Genomic DNA, 18,037 nt, shown 5'->3' on the forward strand with positions numbered 1-18,037 from the left:
CACAGGTTCAGTCTTTTAAAAGCTCACAATGGATATAACAAAATGTTCATGAAAGAGTTCTAACAGAGGTTTTCCAAAATCGATTTTTCTTATTCTCTCTGACCACATCTCAGTCAGAACGATACCCTTGTGACCTACAAAATGTCTGAGAGAATAAAAATGCAGCAGCAGCCGAGCAAAGAGCAGAACTTTCCAAGTCAGGAAAAAAGGCAAAAAAGCAGGAGAAACAGGACAAAGCATCTGACTTAATCATATTCTACAATGTAACTTTGCCATGGCTGAAAAGTTTAAGTCTTCCTAATGCTAACATTTCTTTTCTGCCACATAACTTGCACCCTGCCAAATAATTAATCTTCCAGAAAATATATGCTTATATGAAACATACTTGCATGATGTAATTCGTATGGTCCCAGATTATTGGCTACACAATGAAAAGCAGAACTAATGAGTCTTTTCTTTTTCTTATACTTTGTATCTTTTGTCTCTCACCTTTTCCAGCTGAGTTCTCTTTCATGTCATCCATGACATCCCTTACCAGCAAGAGACAGCAATGCTGTACCTAGACTGGAACTATCTGTGTGCTCATCAGCCAGCAAGGGTGCACTTGCTGACTCGCTAGAAAGCTGCTGCCAAATGGAGTGAACACAGGCTGAAATCTGTTTGTCTTTCTCTCAGCAGGACAGCAATTTATGCCCTACCCTTCCCTCTAACTGCTGATTTTCACAATACTTGAAGGAACGTAATTATCTTCAATCATACACAGCTGAATACAGACAGTAGGGTTCAAATATTATGAAGGACAGGGAAAGTACAGGCATATCTAGACAGAGTTAAATGTGATAGATCTCATTTGTTATATTTGTAGTATTCAATTTATGTCCTGTAAGAAAACCAGAAAAAAACCAAACCCAACAACACAAAACCACCATGTAACTATTGGCAGAGGAGAATAGTTTATAAAGCAACACTGGAAATGTAAATTATAGATTTCTACTCTGAAAAAGTGTTTTTATCAGAAAAAAAAGAGAAAGATTTGTATTTATCAGTTTACTGAAGTCTTTCCAATTTGAAATTTTGCTTATTGGCTGTTGGCAGGGTGATTCCTTTAATTCCTCAAGGCTGCTTTACAGAGGGGATGATTAAGTTGTAGATCTTGGATACAGGTGTTTCAGGAGCACACTTTAAAGTCTTTCTGATTCTTACCCTGCACTGCTTCAAAATCACACAGCTGGGTGCTTTAGGATTAGCCTTTTTATTGGAATAGGAAAATGCTGAATTATTTTGTCCCAGATCAGTCACTGGTCCAGTTTTACTGCAAAACTCCAAAGTGGTTATTCCAGAACCATGCAGCTTGGAGAAGTTGTGTGCTAGGGGGCACTAGAAGAAAATTGTGATTGTGACTGAGGACAGCAAGCTCTTAAATGTGCTTTCCTACTGAGCCCCTTGTACACAAAGATGCCTCTGCAGGAAATGTTAAGGTGGTATTAATTTAAATCTAATAATATATGTGTTTTGATCTTGTTTTACTAGACTTTACGTTGTTGGGTAACTCCTGAAGTCTTTGCTTATTCTTAACTGTTCTTCTCATGGTACCTGCTGTAATTCACTAGTCATGTGATCATCAAAACAATGCTTTGCAGAAGAAACCCCATGGTGGTTAATAAACCTGGTAAATAAAGCTCAAGTGGCCTGAAGGAAACTGAAATAAAAAGATAAAAGATCAACATCTTCTGCATTTGGCCCTATAATCACAGTGTTCCATCAAGTGAGAAATTAATCATTATGGCCAAACCAGCACAAATCAGTTCATTTAATACTTCTTTGACTTACCATTGACGAACAGTAATATTTTGGAGAGTGCATGTTAGTATGAGCATTCCTAGCTATAGGCTAAGAATTATCTTTTGCATAAAAACTCCACATGATTTCTGGCTCAGAGGGTACATAGATGGAGCCCATAAAAATGCTGCTTCAAGCATAAGTGTCTGCTTTAGTAGTAAGCATCAGTGCAAATGAAAACTGCAAATAGACAGCTGGGAATAACAGCACAAAAATCACATGCTGTGTAGTTGTCCTCCACTTTGTGTCTCTGGTTGGCTCATGTCAGTTATGCTGTGCAATAGTCACGAAATCACATACAAAGAGAAACAAAAAAGGCATTTTTGTTGGCACCTAAATGATTTGTATTGCACAATTATGCACAAGTGAGGTGAAGCAATTAATTGCATTCTCTCCAAGTGCCTGCAGACTTACAGCAACATGTTTCATGTGAAATAGTCAAGTTAGAATCAAAATTACTTATCTTTTCTATGTATGTGGTTGAAAATATATTTTTTATTTCAGTGGTACTTTTGGAAGGGGAAAACTTTATTCAGGAAAACCAGATGTACCCACTGTGCTCAGAACACTGTCTGCCTTAATCAGGTACAGGGTTTTAATAGGAAGGAGAATCTGCTGAGAGCATCGTAGCATGGGAGCTGCCAAATTCCGAGGTTCTGGGAGGCCTCTCTGCAGTTTTAGAGTGCCTTCTGTCTGTCTGCATTATATGAGGAATAATTCCTTCAAAATACTTAATATTGGAAAGGTTTGAAAATATGTCTGTCTCTGCTCCAGGGCTGCTAGCTGTATGCTGAGCCTTTTTAAGATTCACCCAATGAGAGTATGTAATTAAATGCCAGCAAATTTGCCTAAGGGCAATAAAATCCAGCCGCTGTCTTTTCGATGTTTTCAAGCACATTGTGTGATTGAAATGAACTATCTTTTCTTGTGCAAATGGAGACTTGCAAGTTTATGAATTGTGTGAAATCTAGTCAATCTGATAGTCATTGCTAATAAATATTCATGTGTATAGCTAAAATATCTATGAAAATGAAAAGGTGAAACAATAGAGGGTCTCACTGAAAAGGTGGGACTTTCCAGTACAACGGCAACTTCAGGGCATTTCTTAAATGGCCATACTGTTGTGATGTTGCTTGGCTATAGTGAATGTGTCTGTCTCCCAGAAAAAGGCACAGAAGTGGAGAGAAAAGCATTTGAGAACACAGTGATGGCAAACGTTGAAATGTTTTGTAAACAAACAGAATGACACCTAAGAAATATTTGATTATTATCAGGTTCACCTCCTACCTGAAATGGCCCTAGGGCTAACACTTAGGTCAAAAATGGCCTTTTGCATACCGCTTGAAATGTATTTGGTTTCAGAAAGGCTTCCATCCTTGATCTTTTTACAAGTGATAAGCAGTTCCTACACACCCAAAGTTCTTCCTGTGTAACACATCTATGACTGGATTAGACTATGAGTGGCTCCCGTGGGGAGAACTTGTGCTGTTTGTGTTCTATGTCCAAAATATCTGTTACAAGAAATTAAGTACTGAAGAGTTACACAACCAAGACATAAGAAACATAAGAACTGTGGTTGTCTGAGCAGCCTTAATTGCACTTCGCAATAAGATCACCAACTCGTCTACTCTACAGCTAAGAATACACAAGGGAAAATGAATTTTAATGAAAAATATTGAACAATTTAATCTACAAGGTATCTTTAACTTGTAAAATTTGAGAAGTATTTTACAGAAGCATTGTTCTGAAGAAATTGCCTTAAAGAACTTGTCTCATTTGGCTTCACTGATTCTTATCTGTGTCTTAATTATTTTGCTTTATGTTGTAACATCTTTGTATTGTACAGAAGTTTATGATGTTTCTATTTAATAATTTCTAGTAATAGAATTCTCCACATTGCAAAACTCTTCTTTTGTAAAATTTGACTGAAATTAAACAGGAAAGAGGTTTTTTTACAGAACTTAGAAAGGGATAAGTGTTTTTAGAAAACTTATATGAAAGGGATATCTGAAAACCATAAGCTGTTCAGCAAGTTGCTAAGCATTTGGTCCTGATCAATGTGTGATCACCTTTAACATGGTTAATATCTCAAGAGTTGTCTTTTTTTAACCTTACTTAAATAGTACAGCTTTAATTCCAGAATGTGCAAACTTGGCAAAATAGGGCTGAATATGCCATCAGGCTGTTCTATTGATCTTGTTGCAATTAGCTTCTGAAGTAAACAGATATCATTTAAATGTAAAAGAGTATCCCACTCAGAGCAAAGAACGGAGAATGGGGAAATGTTCTGCTCCATGTGCTTCCTCTGTACCTCTGCCCAGCCTTTCAAGAATCTTGTCCTGTCCCTGGTGACTATAGACTGTCATGGTCTTCAAAATCCTCCAGAAAGAAGAGAAACAGCATGAGGACTGGGCAGTGCACCAAATGGAAGTACTATCAGTGGAGCTAGTAAATGATCTTTTCATTTGACTTACCCTCTTGCAGCCATGGACAGAATGTAACAGAGGGTGAATTGTGCCCAACGTTGCTGCTGCCTGGAGATAAAGCCACTAGGTTGAATTAAGAATTATTTTTGTAATGTACTGCCAGTATTTTAACACTCTGAGACTGCATGACTAATGGTAGTACTTGTGGCAGTGGTGCTGAAAATGGAAAATGGCTGCTGGATATTTGCACTGGAGTATAGATCAAAGGACTATGGTCAAAGGTACTCTTTTCCATGTGAAGAGATTTCTTCTGTGTTTTCACAAAATAAAGATATCTTTCATTCCTTTCTCTGATGAAGTTTGTGGGTTCTTTTTCTGTCATTGCTTTGTTAGTTAGTTTGTTTTGTTTCATAAGGAAACTCAGTGTTTGTTAGTGGGGAAATAAAAGACAACTAAAGGAAGATCAGAGAAGGTATTTAGTCATTCTGGAGATTGTCAGTGAGTGCCCAGGTCAGTGTGGTTCTGTAAATTTAAAAAGGATCCCCAGCTGCTTAGGGCCAAGGTCTTGTGACACTCAGTACTTGACAGACTAACTTCATGCTAAAGAAACAATACAGGTACAGTTTATTCTGCTTTGAAGCAACAAAGTGAATAACAAAACTGGCTCTTCAGCTTGAGGGTCTAGAGTTCCATCCCTATGTACTTGCATTCATGGAGCTATTCTTAGCCCCTTACAAACAAATGGAAAAAGATTAGTGTTTGAAGGAGAGTTTAATTTCTTCAGGTTTGACTGGGAATTAAATTAGCCTTTTACGTTTGAATTTTTTATTGGGTTTCTGTGTCTCCACTATAATGGCCCTATAAAGAGATGTTACAATCTTCTACTGAGAGATAAAAAGCCTTAAAACCCCAAACCCTCTTAATATCGTGCAAGATCTTATTTCCTTTTTCCTTATTCTTGTGCCTATAAATCCAAATTAATGTTTACGAAAGTGACCGGAAAGTTGTCTGATGATTTTAATGCATGTTGTATAAAGCTACTTAATAGTTTGTTGTGAACTTTTCCACCTCGGTCACTGGTCAGTGCTCACTGTGTGCACTTGATGAGAATGAGGCAGTTGCAAGCATAGCAAGGTGCTCTTTTATAAATACTTGCTTCATGGAGTTGAAAGCACAGCATCTCAAAAAACCTGCTCTAACCTGTGTTTAGGGACTTTTAGGCAGTGAAGAATATAATTTAATTCCCTTTGAGACTTCCTTAGGAGGAATTGGCAGCTCATCTTACTTTGGGAAGATATTTGGCTTGACAGTATATTGACGTTATAGTCTTTCTTTCTCACTCAGTTCCAGTGAGACATATTTGCCACCGAATTCTCAACATAATGACAATCCTTAAGGCACCAGAATGAGGTTCCCAAAAAAGATGTTTTCATTTTGCAATAAAATCATATTGCTTTTTGTTAAACATTTCAGTGAACATAAGCCAATTAACTATTTTCTCTAAATGAAACATGTTCACAGAATTAAGTTTTTAGAAAAATACCAAAATATTTCTTTTTTAACTTGAAAATATGATAACACAATATACTGCTGTATCTTGATAGCATACAAGGCAATAACCTGAATAGGTCACAAAAATGTGCACAAAATTGCATTTATCATGCTGAAAACCTTTCTGTATAAAATATGTGGTGCCTTAGAGTCATTGAAGCAAATGTTATTTAAATTAGCTTAAATTCCAGCACTCTGCCTTTTAGAATCAGGTTTAGTTAGCTTAAATGTGCTCCATCTAAAAGACAGGCTCATAAATGTGCAAAGGTCCCTTTTTTTTTTCCCCTGCACAGTATCACTTAAAAAAAAATAAGTTTAAAGGTAGATACCTAAAATTGCTGCTTAACTCTATCTAGTCTTGCAGGTATTTAAATATTCACTAAGAAATCTTTCTGGACTGCAATATATCTGCCTATGGCTTTATTAGAAGTGCTGAGCAGAAGAAAGAGATGAGAGAGTGTTGCTTTGTGTACCAATTATTCACATTAGAATCACAGAATATCTTAGTTTGGAAAGGACCCACGAGGATTCAACTGCTTGCTCCTCACAGGTCTACCTGAGCCTGGGCCATATAACTGGGAGTGTCATCGGGGCACTCAGACTCAGTGAGCCAAGGTTTGCTTCTCCTGGGCGACCTGTGTGACTCCATAGCTACAGACTGGTTCTGAGCAGGGTGCAACAGCTTGCAAAACACAGACACAAAGAGCATTCCCGTGGCCTGCCCACCCACTGCCACACAAAGCCTGAGAGCTGCGGAGCTCTCCTGGGAATGTATGGTCAATACCTCAGGAAGGACACTTACTGCCTGCCTCCCAGCTCATGGAATGCTGTCACACGTGTCACATGCATGAATCTTCTATGTCTACTGGGTCTAATAGTCTGTACATGCAAACAACCATGACTCATATACAACTTGGTTAATGCTACTGAGCGAGATGATTTTTTAAATTCTGTTTCTCTCTTAACATTTGAAAAAACATTCCAGAAACTATCTCATCTGACAGGTAAGCACTTTCAATAATACTTGTTCTGAGTGTACACCTGGGCCACTACTTTTTGTCTTTTTGTGACTTTGCCTGTTAGTTTATACAGCCCTTCTGTCTTTAATATTTAACTTTGTGATGTGTTTACATAGAGCAAACACATCTCCTCTTGGCTTCTCTTCTAAGAGTTGGGAAGCCAAATGTTCCTTTAGTCTTCCCTGTGAAACACATGGTCCAAACCTGTGATCATACTGGTTGCTTCCCCATTTACTTGTTCCAGACAGAGTGATTACTCTTGAACATGAATGACCAGAATTGTGAAGGAGTAATTAAAAGAAAATATTGCTATTATTTTGTGTAAAAGCCATGAATACTTACCAAAAATATTTCACATATAGGCTTTGCCTTTCTATGTGGGCACGTTGTAAAACTGGTAATTAGTCATGTCAAATTTGTCTGTCCTCTTCCATTTGTCTCAAAGATTTTCATGCATAGCATAAATTCATGACATGTAAGTAACGTAAATTCCTATATGTACAACCTTGAATTTTTGCATTACTTATTTTCACAGTGATTCATTCTGTAGCGTTCTCATGCCACCAAGATTCTTTTCTGGGATCTACCTCAACCAAATTTCAGGAGTACAGTTTCAAATAAGAAAAGATGAAGTCTTCTTTAAACTATGCTGATTTGTCATTGTGTAATTCCTCTTCTGAGTTTTTATGAATGAGTCCAATTGAATTAGGGAAGCATAGATCTGAATGAGCACATGAAATAATGAGATTTTGCATTTTTTCCAGAATTAAATTCTGAGAGATTTTTGTTTTGAGTTTAGACATGGTACTCAAAAAAATTTTTTTTTGATATAGTGTAGACATAGCAAAAAAAAAATAAAGGACTTATGATAACTATTTGTAACTTTATCAAAAATGCTTAATCAGTTTCAAGTAATTTAATGTTCAGAAGCCTGATTAGAGTATTCTGCATTAAATACAACATAGAGAATAGAGAGGTTGTGACATTAAGAAATTTCCCTGTTTGTAATGATTCTGAGAAAGCTGGTCTAGGTAGGAGGTTGCTCGAGGAAATTACTGACCTTGGTGCTTATAAAAGAACATGCACTTGGTTAATCAAACAACAATATAAAAAGCAAATTGCAATTAGAGTTCTCTGAAACTATGCCACATTATTTCAACAAGGTAACAATGGTCTAAAGGTAAGACAGATTTGAAATCCTTTTCTGTATTAGAATTTTAACACAGCTCGCAGGACTGCAAAATATCAGGCCATTCTGAAATGTTTTTGAGGTCCCTAAAGCTGCCTAGAGTCCTAGGAACCCACCAAGCAGGTTCAGATGGAATCTAAGGGGAGCATCTCTTTTTTCTTCTCAGATACCAAGACTTATATTTTGTGAGAAGTCTACTGATGTGCATGCAGCAATGCAATCAGGTAACATAGGACGAATTTGTTGTCTGGTCTTTTTACTCTCTCTTGCTCTCAGACCACAAGTTAGTTCTCCTGCCAGTGTGTTTCTTCTGGCAATCAGGAGAGCCAAGCCTGTCCTCGGGTGCATCAGGCACAGCATCACCAGCCAGGCCAGGGAGGGGATTGTCCTGCTCTGTCCTGTCCAGTTGGGACAGACTCACCTTGAGTGCTGGAGGCAGACTGGGGCACCGCAGTATAATTTTGTACAAGATTCCCAAGCAGCAGAGAAGATGCCTCTGGAAATATGCTGCTGTTTGCGTGAGGTACAGGGAGAGCTCTGACTCCAGGAGCACCGAACACCAGCACCTGCTGTGCAGCTGTCAGCTGGGACCAATGGGGCCAGACTTTCAATAACTTAATGGTAGGTAGAGTTAGGTAGAGGAACTAGAGCTTCACGAGTCAAGGAAATACAGTTTTTTTGGTTTTTTTCTGTGAGAAGGACCACAACAGAGCTGGGAAGGTAAGAAAGAGGAGCAGAGACAATAAAAGAAAAATCACTGTAAAATGATCCCTCCAATACAGATAAATAAAAATCAGTTGAAGAAGATGAATGTTTAGAGTAACTTCCTCAGAAATTCTCATGTCTACATTTCTCATAAAAAAGGATTAATAAAAAACATTATATAACCAATTAAAATATACTTTTGATTGCTTGAGTTAATATAAGTTTACATTTCTGTACCTAAATCTCTAAAAGGAGTGAGTCTGTAAATATTAGAGTTCCACAATATTAACAGGAACTGTCAAGGGCTCCAAGAAAAGACTTCAGCAGTAAATATGATGTGAAAATAAAAACTCAAACTGGTTACATCAGAGATAATACTTACATGGCAGAAGACATAAGTCAACACTGCCAACTTATCATATCATCTTCAAGTATCTAAATATTGTCTCTCTAAAGAAGAAAATTATTGATTTCCATTATAGCAGAGGTGAAAACCTGATGCCACCTACACTGGTGACATCATACCTTAGCTTCCAAGGAACAAAACTATTTTATATGTTATCCTGATCAACAAGATCATTGATTTAAACCCCTGAAACATTGGTTCAGTGTTTTTTATTCTGTTATTACAAGTGAAATCCAAGAACCTGCTGGATGATAAATACTCTGATATAGAATTTTTTCTTCCAATCAGAAAAAAAATATTATAAAGGAAATAACCTATTTTCAGAAGGAATTAAAAACTACCTTTTGTGTGTTGTAAATGGTTGAATCTCTTTACCATTGTCTGTGTATAACAGGTTGGCCCAAGATGTTGTGGATGCTCCATCCCTGCAGGTGTTTTAGCCCAGGCTGGACAGAGCTCTGAGCAATCTGGTCTTATGGAAGATGTCTCCCCCCATGATAAGGGAATTGGAACTCGATGACCTTTAGGCTTGCTTCCAACCCAAACCATTCTGTGATTCTATGATTACTGCTGTGTATAAATCTGCACAAAATAATTTTGAAAAGCCTTGTAATTCCAACACTAAAGATTGACTGTCAACCTAAGATTTCCATAAATTTCTCAGGTTGCTCTTCTTTCTTCATTTGCATCTATAAATTTAATGATACAGGGCTGATTAAGTGTCCTAGAGAACAAATACTGATGTCCTGTGTCAAACGGAATATCCACCTAGACCAGCACTCTGTCTCTAATGATGACAATTATTGGATATACAGCAAAAACTTTTTAAAAATCCAAGGAAGACAAAAGCTCTCTCAGATTTTCTCTTTCACCTTATACCAATCAAATAGAGAGAATTTTTAAAGCCAATATTGGGTTAAAAGCACAATATTGACTAGCCACTGATGGCCCTGTCTCCTGTGAATTTTTCCTGTTCTTTCCGGAATTCGCTTTCAGGTCTCACAGGATTATGTGGCGCTGTCCCACAACTGAATAATATTGAAGTAATAATTATTATAATAATTACCTACAATTAATTTCTATAGTCTATTGTTTTTAATATATCTATATATATAGTATGTCTATATATAATTATATATTGTTAATTGGTTTTGTTAACTGTTATCATTAATATCCATAAACTGCCACTCTAATTTCTTATTCACTATCTTTATGCTATTTATGGTTCAATGATCAGAGTAATATATACTGCAGTAACGATTTATTTCTTACAAAACAGTTTTGCAAAACTTTATACATTATCTCTTTCCCAAGCTTGTCATTTGTTTCCTTTTCCAAAATTGTCATTTGTTTATTCTCTTATTCAGAAGGGCTCCAAACCCCCGGCCTTTCGTACTTATGCTTTCTGCTGTGATAGAGCCAACACCATATATATTGTTCAAGGAGTGGGCACACTTTGTGTTCACATGCTGGCATTGTTCTTGTTCTTCTTTCTTGATGGTTGATGCATATGCTATTTTTAATTTTTTTTTATTTTCCCTTTTTCCTTTGCGAAAGTAAAGATTCTGTTTCTCAGTTAGTCCTAATCTTAAAACCTGTCTTTTTTTTTTTCCTTAAAAGAATTTCTTGAAAGGAATTTCTGTTCCTTATGTAACTCAGAGTGAACTGCTTAATCCATTCTACAGCTAATCCTCCATCAGTGATAGATGAGAAGTTAGTTAGCACCATAAAAATTGTCTGTGCTGTCCTTAGTAACAGACACAGAAGTCAGGATCAGAAAAAGAATAAGACCCTTTTTCTCTGATATTCTTTCTCTGTTAACTGTGGTTGGGAGAATCAGGAAACGAATTGTGTTTGACTCAATATGTTTGGCACTCTGGACTCATGTTCATCAGAAAAAATAAAGACGTGTGATTTCTAGAAGATTAAGTGAAACTGGTCTTGAAATATAATACTGGAAAGAAAGTATTCAATTTCTTAAAGAATCTTCATATATCAGCAAAATATTTACTTTAAAGTATTCCTTTTTCAACTTCAAGCTCTAACTTGTCCAGAAATTGTCATGTTGATGTATGTTTAGAAGAAGTCCTGCTTTGCTAAGAACGTGACATGTTCCTTCTTGAAGCACTTCAGGGAAGGTGTGAAATTATTCTGCAGGCTTTAAGGATGTATCCACAAAACTTTTCACATAATCAGTGTTCTGTTTTAGATAAGTTTGAAAACGCTGTATGTGTCGTTTTAGTAATTCTACTTTTGTTTTTGCTTTCTGCATGGAATAAACACAAACTTTACTAATTTACTTAAAAATCAATATCATATGGAGAGCAAATTGCTTTTATGGCTTACTTTATGGTGTTATGGCTCACATAGTATTATTGCAGTAAATGCAGAAATGTTAGCACTGTTTAAATAAAAAGTGAAAATTATAAGTTGTTTATGGACAGCAAGCTGAGCAAACAAAACTGGTGTTACAGAAAATAAAAACACATTGATAAAGTACTTGTCTCCTAATAATTTTCTGCAGTTTTTTCAAAATTAGATTTAGAGGTGTTGGCTAGGAGGTGGACAATACTTTATTACTCTATATGATTTTAAATTTTACACAAAGGCTGTAATTTATCAATACAGCTAGAAAGAGTGATGTTGCCATTAAAAATAATAATATCCATGTCCTTCAAGATTGTTCTTTGTGCCTATTATGATTTGCAGAACTTTTTTTATTGTTTTGAGTCAGTGATCACAGAATACTTTCTAGGCTTACCAAGAGTAATGTCTGGGAGAGTTTGTAAATGTCTCTCTGTAAAGGCAACATATTAATACCTGAATGTATTTATGTAACATTCCTCCAAGTCAGGTAGAATTCTATTAAATTGTGAATAAAGGGTAGGCCATAGATTTAATGCTTCAGCAACATACAGAATTTAGTGGGCACAGGTCATCACTGATTCTTGCTGTGAGAAGAGTGGGAGGTAATAAAGAAAGATGATATTTTTCCATGTATTGTCTGCACCTCTCTTCATTCCATGCACTTACTCCTCACAAGTAAGTTGAGCAATTTGGATTCAGCAGCCTCTCAAGGTTTGCATACTTTGGCATGCTGAGATCTTACCAGAAAAAATATAGGAAAGCCTTCATTACACAGTAGTATCCTTTGAGGACATGTACCTTAGGCTTTGATTATCAAGGCAAAAATTGCATGTTAAAAAATAATTATTTTTAAAAGATTGGTTGATGTCCATTTGTTTTAGCATATCTAAATGAATAATGGAAATTATTTCCTTCAAATATATTATCTTCATTCCTCACTGTACTTAAACAGATGCATGATCTTAGCATGGGACTAGTTTTGTTCACTCTATAGGGACTAAGTTTGTGCTTAGCTTTAAGCATATTTAAACCTATTTTGTTATGCAGGGAGTGATATTCCAAGAAAAAATATCAGCTTCTGTGCATAAAATAAATGTTAAGATATCATATAATGTATAATTTACTCCAACCAATTAGCAAGTAAAAAGATTCAGTATGAATAAAAAGGTGTATCATTAGACTATGCACTTCTTGTAAGAAATTTAAAAGAAATGTGTTCAACTATCTGGAGGTGTAATTTTATATTCCCAGGCAAGATTTTGTCCAGAGGATTGTTATGGACCTGAGAATCTTATTTCTTTGCAACTTGACTCAGCAATTTCTGCAATGGCACGAACAACCTGTGGTTAAGTAAAGTATATGTGCGTGTGTATCAGGAAGTCCATTATTCCCCTAGGAAATAGTTTCTTATTCTTCATATGGATAAGGTAGAATTAACATTCTGTAATATTTAAATTTTGTGTATTGAGATTCTGGTAAAAAATGATACAGTCAATGGATGAAAAAGAAATGGACATCTCAGGACTTGTAGAAGGGTGCCAAGATAAGGAATAGGAAGAAGTAGACTGTAAGAGAACACATGTGGAGCAGCATATGTTTTGTAGCCTACCAGTGACAGCACTCAACTTGAAATTGGGCATAGCTGAATTAGATCCTAAAGATCAGTTAAGTTTAGTGAGCTGGCATTTTGCACAATTCATTAACTAACTGATACTGGCATTTTGGCAAGTAATTAGTGCGGAATTTCAAATAGAATGGTTTAAGTATTAGGATTTCATTCTTATGGATATGATGGCATAGTTATGAAATGTTATCTCTGCTATTAATTCCTTTAAATCTGACATCAGAAAAAAAATGTTTTATAGCAAATGTAGGCAGGGATGCACATCACTTTGTATTTCTCATCCTTGTGTGGTGCAGTTAAGAACTAAAAAAGGAGTGGTCAGAGAAGTTTCTGGACTGGGGTGGTGGCTTTTTGAAGACAGTCCTGCTGCAGTGTTGTAAGTTGGGTTGTAATGAGCTGCTTCTGGTTGAAAAAAAAGAGAGAACCAGTTTTTAGAGATGATGAATAAATTGGTGGTGAACATTAATCAATAATTAAAGTACCTCCTATTTAGAATTCTAAGTCTACCTCTTTAACACAATATTCCTATGACAAAAATACTTTCAACCACATGAGCAGGAATATGAGAGCGTATTAAGTTGTGAGAAGTTAAGAAAGAAAAATAGTTAGAGAAACAGTTGTGAATTCAAGGTCCTAATCCAGCAAAATTTGTGCATAAATAATAAGCACTAAACAATTCCTATATCTTCATCCAGTGCAGCCCTTCAGACTATGAACAAGGCCATGATATCAGTGATATGTCAGAATAAATATTTAGGGAATAATTTCAAATATTCAGTAATGCAAATCCCAGATTATAAAACAGACTGACTGTAAATATGACTTCTGTCACTCAATTCCTCCAGCTCCTCCACAAAGAAAAAAAAATACAGAAGAAATTCACTTTTGTTTCATTCTCATTTACCTTTATAGCCTTGAACATCCCCTTTATTCACAGACCCTCTGAAACTTCATTCTCACAAATGTTAGACTGGAAACACTGAAGGAACTTGTAGTATCAGAGATGTAGTCCTTCCTAAAAGGGGAGCACTTCAGTTTTCTGAGCAAGATATGGGAAGGAGGGGCAAAGGGTCAACAATTTAAAACTTGCTGAGCTGATGGCTGGCTCATTATGTCTGTTTTTAGGCTGAGGCTGAGGTTTCTTCATAGTCTGTGCAGATTCTGCATAGTCAATTATTTTGTATCCATCTATTCAGTAATCACAGATGTTGCTACCTTTAGCAAGAAATAAAGTTTGTGTGTCATGTTTTTCTTTCCTGATGAAGCATAAAAATAATTAACAATTTTGTAAATCCTTTTCTTTGCAGCACTTGTTTTAGTATTTAATGGAATTGTTGACTTTTAAACCTCAGGCAGATCCTTCCCACACCTCCTAAATTGCTCTTGTTAGCTCAGGTGCCTTTTGTTATTTCCTGCAACATATTTGCCAAAGCAGCCTTTTCTTGGTCTTGTGTTATTATTTCAAGATCATCTAATGTGCCTTAAGACAATGAGAGATGTTCTTTCTGTGACACAAGTCATCCATGAAATGAGGTCAGCAGTCCTTCTTCCTGTTTGTCCCTTATATTCCTTCATAAATTTCTTATGCCATTATAACTCCCATTTAAGTCAGAAAAAGAGGCAGAGGAGATAAGGAAGAGTGATTATTCTATAAATTTTGTGGTATTTTGTGGTGGTGTGGAAGGTTGAAATTTCCCCATTTAGTGTGTTGAACCCTGGTTGGACCCTCCAGAGAAGGTTGGACAGTGTAAGCAGGAGAAAGCAGGTGCTGCGAAGGACTGTGTCAAGGAGAAGAGGGACAGAGGAGGGAGAAGATTTGAAGAGAGACTGAAGGAAGAGAGAGAGGGAGCTGAAAGAAGGACATTAAAGAAAGGGTTTGTGAGATAGGACAGAGCTGAAAGATATATGGGTGGGTTACCTGGTGGAGTGGATTTAGGCATGAAATGATTGAAAAAGAAAAAAGGATTGATGGGTCCAATATTGTATGTTCTATGTACCCCTTCCCCTCATTGATATTCATAAGTTGATACATCCTCCCTACAAGCCCCTATTTTTAGCCCACTTCAGTTACATGTTACTCTTCCCCTTTCCCCCCCCCCCCCCCCCCCCCACCACGGTGTTCTCCCTCCCCTACTCCCCAATTGGCCCAAGGATTGCAACCCCTCCCCTTGTCTCCCTAGTGATAAGTTCTGATTGGTGGCCACAAAGAGGAACTCCCATTTCTCCTCCCCTTCCCCGAGAATTTATAAGCCCTTGTATTCCTTTCTTCTGGGTCCAGTCCAGTCCGACCTGGCCCCGACAGTGCTGGTGAAGATTAAAGTTACTGTTTAACTGTCTGGCTGACTGGGCCCTCCTTTCTTCCTCTCTGCGTTGTCGCCTGTTACATCTTATCACCGTTAGCCTTCTCCCAGGGAAAAGGATCCACAAGGGCTGACTCCTCACTGAGTGCTGAGGGGCAGCTCAGACTCACGCTTGCTCCGGTGCCTGGGCTGGCTCGGGGTGAAGCCGAGGGGCTTCAGTTTTGGCACCGCGACAGTATTTGATTTGCTCCCTTCCCATGACACTGCACCTACAACACTCCAGTTTCTGGAGAAGACTTAATGCCCCTTCAGAGTGCTGGGTCTGGTGCCTGGCAGTCTTCAGAGACTTTTTTGAGCTGCTCCACCAGCATGTACCTGTGCTTTGTTTTTGGTGGAACATGAAGATTTTAAGCCCTGATTGACTGAATATGACATGATTTGGGAGTGAAAACATGTATTCTTCCCTTTCAATGTCAGTGTTTCAAGTCTGGAACATCATAAGTCTAATTTCCCTCCATCAAACATGGATTGAAGTCCTAAGGTAAGGATGATAACCTGATGTTGAAAGGATGAATTTCTGGTGTGTAAAATGACTGCCATAAACTTAGAGACTTTTCAAGGGCTGAGATAGACTGATTAGCCCATTAAAATCTCCAAGAATAAAAGTACATGTCCTCTGTCATACTGAAAGTAAATAATTAAGTCTTCTGTGTCATGATTTGATTTTTATATTTGAAGAGAACTTCTAAAAAAGGACTCCATTTTACCTTGATTTGTACCTATGATGTCAATCTTCTGAAAGAACTCTAAACTATAATTGAAGTTTCTATCTTCTGTCCTTTATTACCTATTCCATAAGAGATGTTGAGAAAGATCTCTTTTCTTGTTTCAAAATTCAGTTATTCTTTCCTTGGTCAGATTGTTTTATTTCTGCTTTATCCCCCCGCCCATGACTCCAACTTGTAATAGGTGTTATTATATTTCAGTCCCTAAGTTTATGTTTCATGCTGAGGGAAAATAATACTGCTGATTAAAAAGTAAACTGCATGTACTATAATATTTAAAATAGCAGATTACAGTCATCTTTGATTATGCTTCATCAAGTGTATCTTTATCTGCAAACTGTTTAAAATTCACAAAATGCGCAAAAATGTTGTTTGACTGTTCTGGTATGCTTGTTACTCTATTGAATTGAACCTGTCTCATGGTTTATGTGTATTCTGTTTTCTGGCTGGAAAAGTGAAAGTTATTCTCATCTTTTATGCTACATGGTGGTATAATGTAGATAATAAATCATGTAAAAGCTTTGAGCATTTCTTTTGTGGAAGGAAAAAAGTTTTTCTGAAAAAAACCCACAAAACAGCCCTACACCAAAGCAAGAACAGAGAGAAAAAATGGAACTATTTTTTTATTACTTGTACATGTTTTAAATCCAATTTGTTTCGAAATCTGCATGTTGCTAAATAACAAGCAGTGCTACTACATGCCACATTAAGGATTTCAGGAATTCATTAAAATGATTTAAACTTCTCTTGGGTAAAAGTCAAAAGAACTGGCAAAATATCAGAACTGAGAATAACACCCAGGCTATTGCTGTGCCAGTTGCTGCACTTGCTACAACAGACCTAAACGGGTTTTTCTTAAGCCTCCAACATGAAAGTATATTTAGCATTTTTAAAATACTTTTCTTTCATTTTGAGGCAGTTTTGTAAGAAGTGCTATGGAAATCTAAGGCACAGAAAAATCTTTTAAATCATCAATGCTTGAACATAAGCAATGCAAGCAGGGTTTAAATTGTCTCGCAGACAAAAGATACTTCCTGCTGAGCTGACCCATTCTGTGACACTATTTAAGTGGAATTTTTTCCTGTTTGTGATCTCTTATTTGTTCTATTACACTTCAAAGCTGTGTTCTATAATTTCAGACCGCTCCTGGAACTTTCATCTTCAGGACCTTGTATGCTTTCCTTAATTAAGTGATGTGCAGGCCTTAAGATCTGGAGTTTGGACATAAAGGATCATGTTAAATGACACAGAGCTGATCTGATCTGAGGTTCCATATGGTGTGGTTATTCTTATTTTGATCTCAATTAAATGCAGCTAAAGCATGATCTCCCCCTAACTACCAAATGGAGATGACTTTTTCTAATTCTATCCACATACCGAGAATTGTTTTTTGTTGTAAAGCAGAAATTTTGCAGTCATCTAGTTGAACTATATGTAGTCTAAATAAGAAAAAAATGTACTTTGAATAAACAATACATTCTATATGAATATATTAAAATACATATATGTGAAAGAACATAACCATCATGGAGAAAGAAAAAAATGTAAAAATTTATATTTTTCCACTTTCAAACAAAACCAGAAGCATGCTTGTTTGAAGAAAGCCATCATAGTGTCGTAATATATGGAGAAAGAATCATCTGCTTAAATATATTTCTAATCCATTTCACATACCAAGATCACATAGATGCTTGTTCCAAGAGCTCCCTTCACAGAAGGTGTATCACCTTGTAAAGACTAGTCCTTGTGGAAAGTTATATATAGATAGAAACGAATGTTATATTGCATATATAGTACTTAGTGACATATAAATACTATATGATAAA

General features: G+C 36.6%; 1 long non-coding RNA gene across 1 annotated transcript in view; it reads left to right on the forward strand.

Moving 5' to 3' along the window:
• The first annotated feature begins 6,533 nt into the window (after positions 1 to 6,533).
• LOC134552516 (uncharacterized) overlaps positions 6,534 to 18,037 on the forward strand; it is a 51,100-nt gene continuing 39,596 nt past the window's right edge. Inside the window, exons 1-2 of the long non-coding RNA XR_010080890.1 lie at positions 6,534 to 6,820; positions 8,191 to 8,248. This is a non-coding gene — a long non-coding RNA (uncharacterized LOC134552516). The remainder of the gene's footprint in view (positions 6,821 to 8,190; positions 8,249 to 18,037) is intronic.

The sequence above is a fragment of the Prinia subflava genome, chromosome 7 (genome assembly GCF_021018805.1).
Source record: "Prinia subflava isolate CZ2003 ecotype Zambia chromosome 7, Cam_Psub_1.2, whole genome shotgun sequence".
In the NCBI taxonomy this organism is placed as follows: Eukaryota; Metazoa; Chordata; class Aves; order Passeriformes; family Cisticolidae; genus Prinia; species Prinia subflava.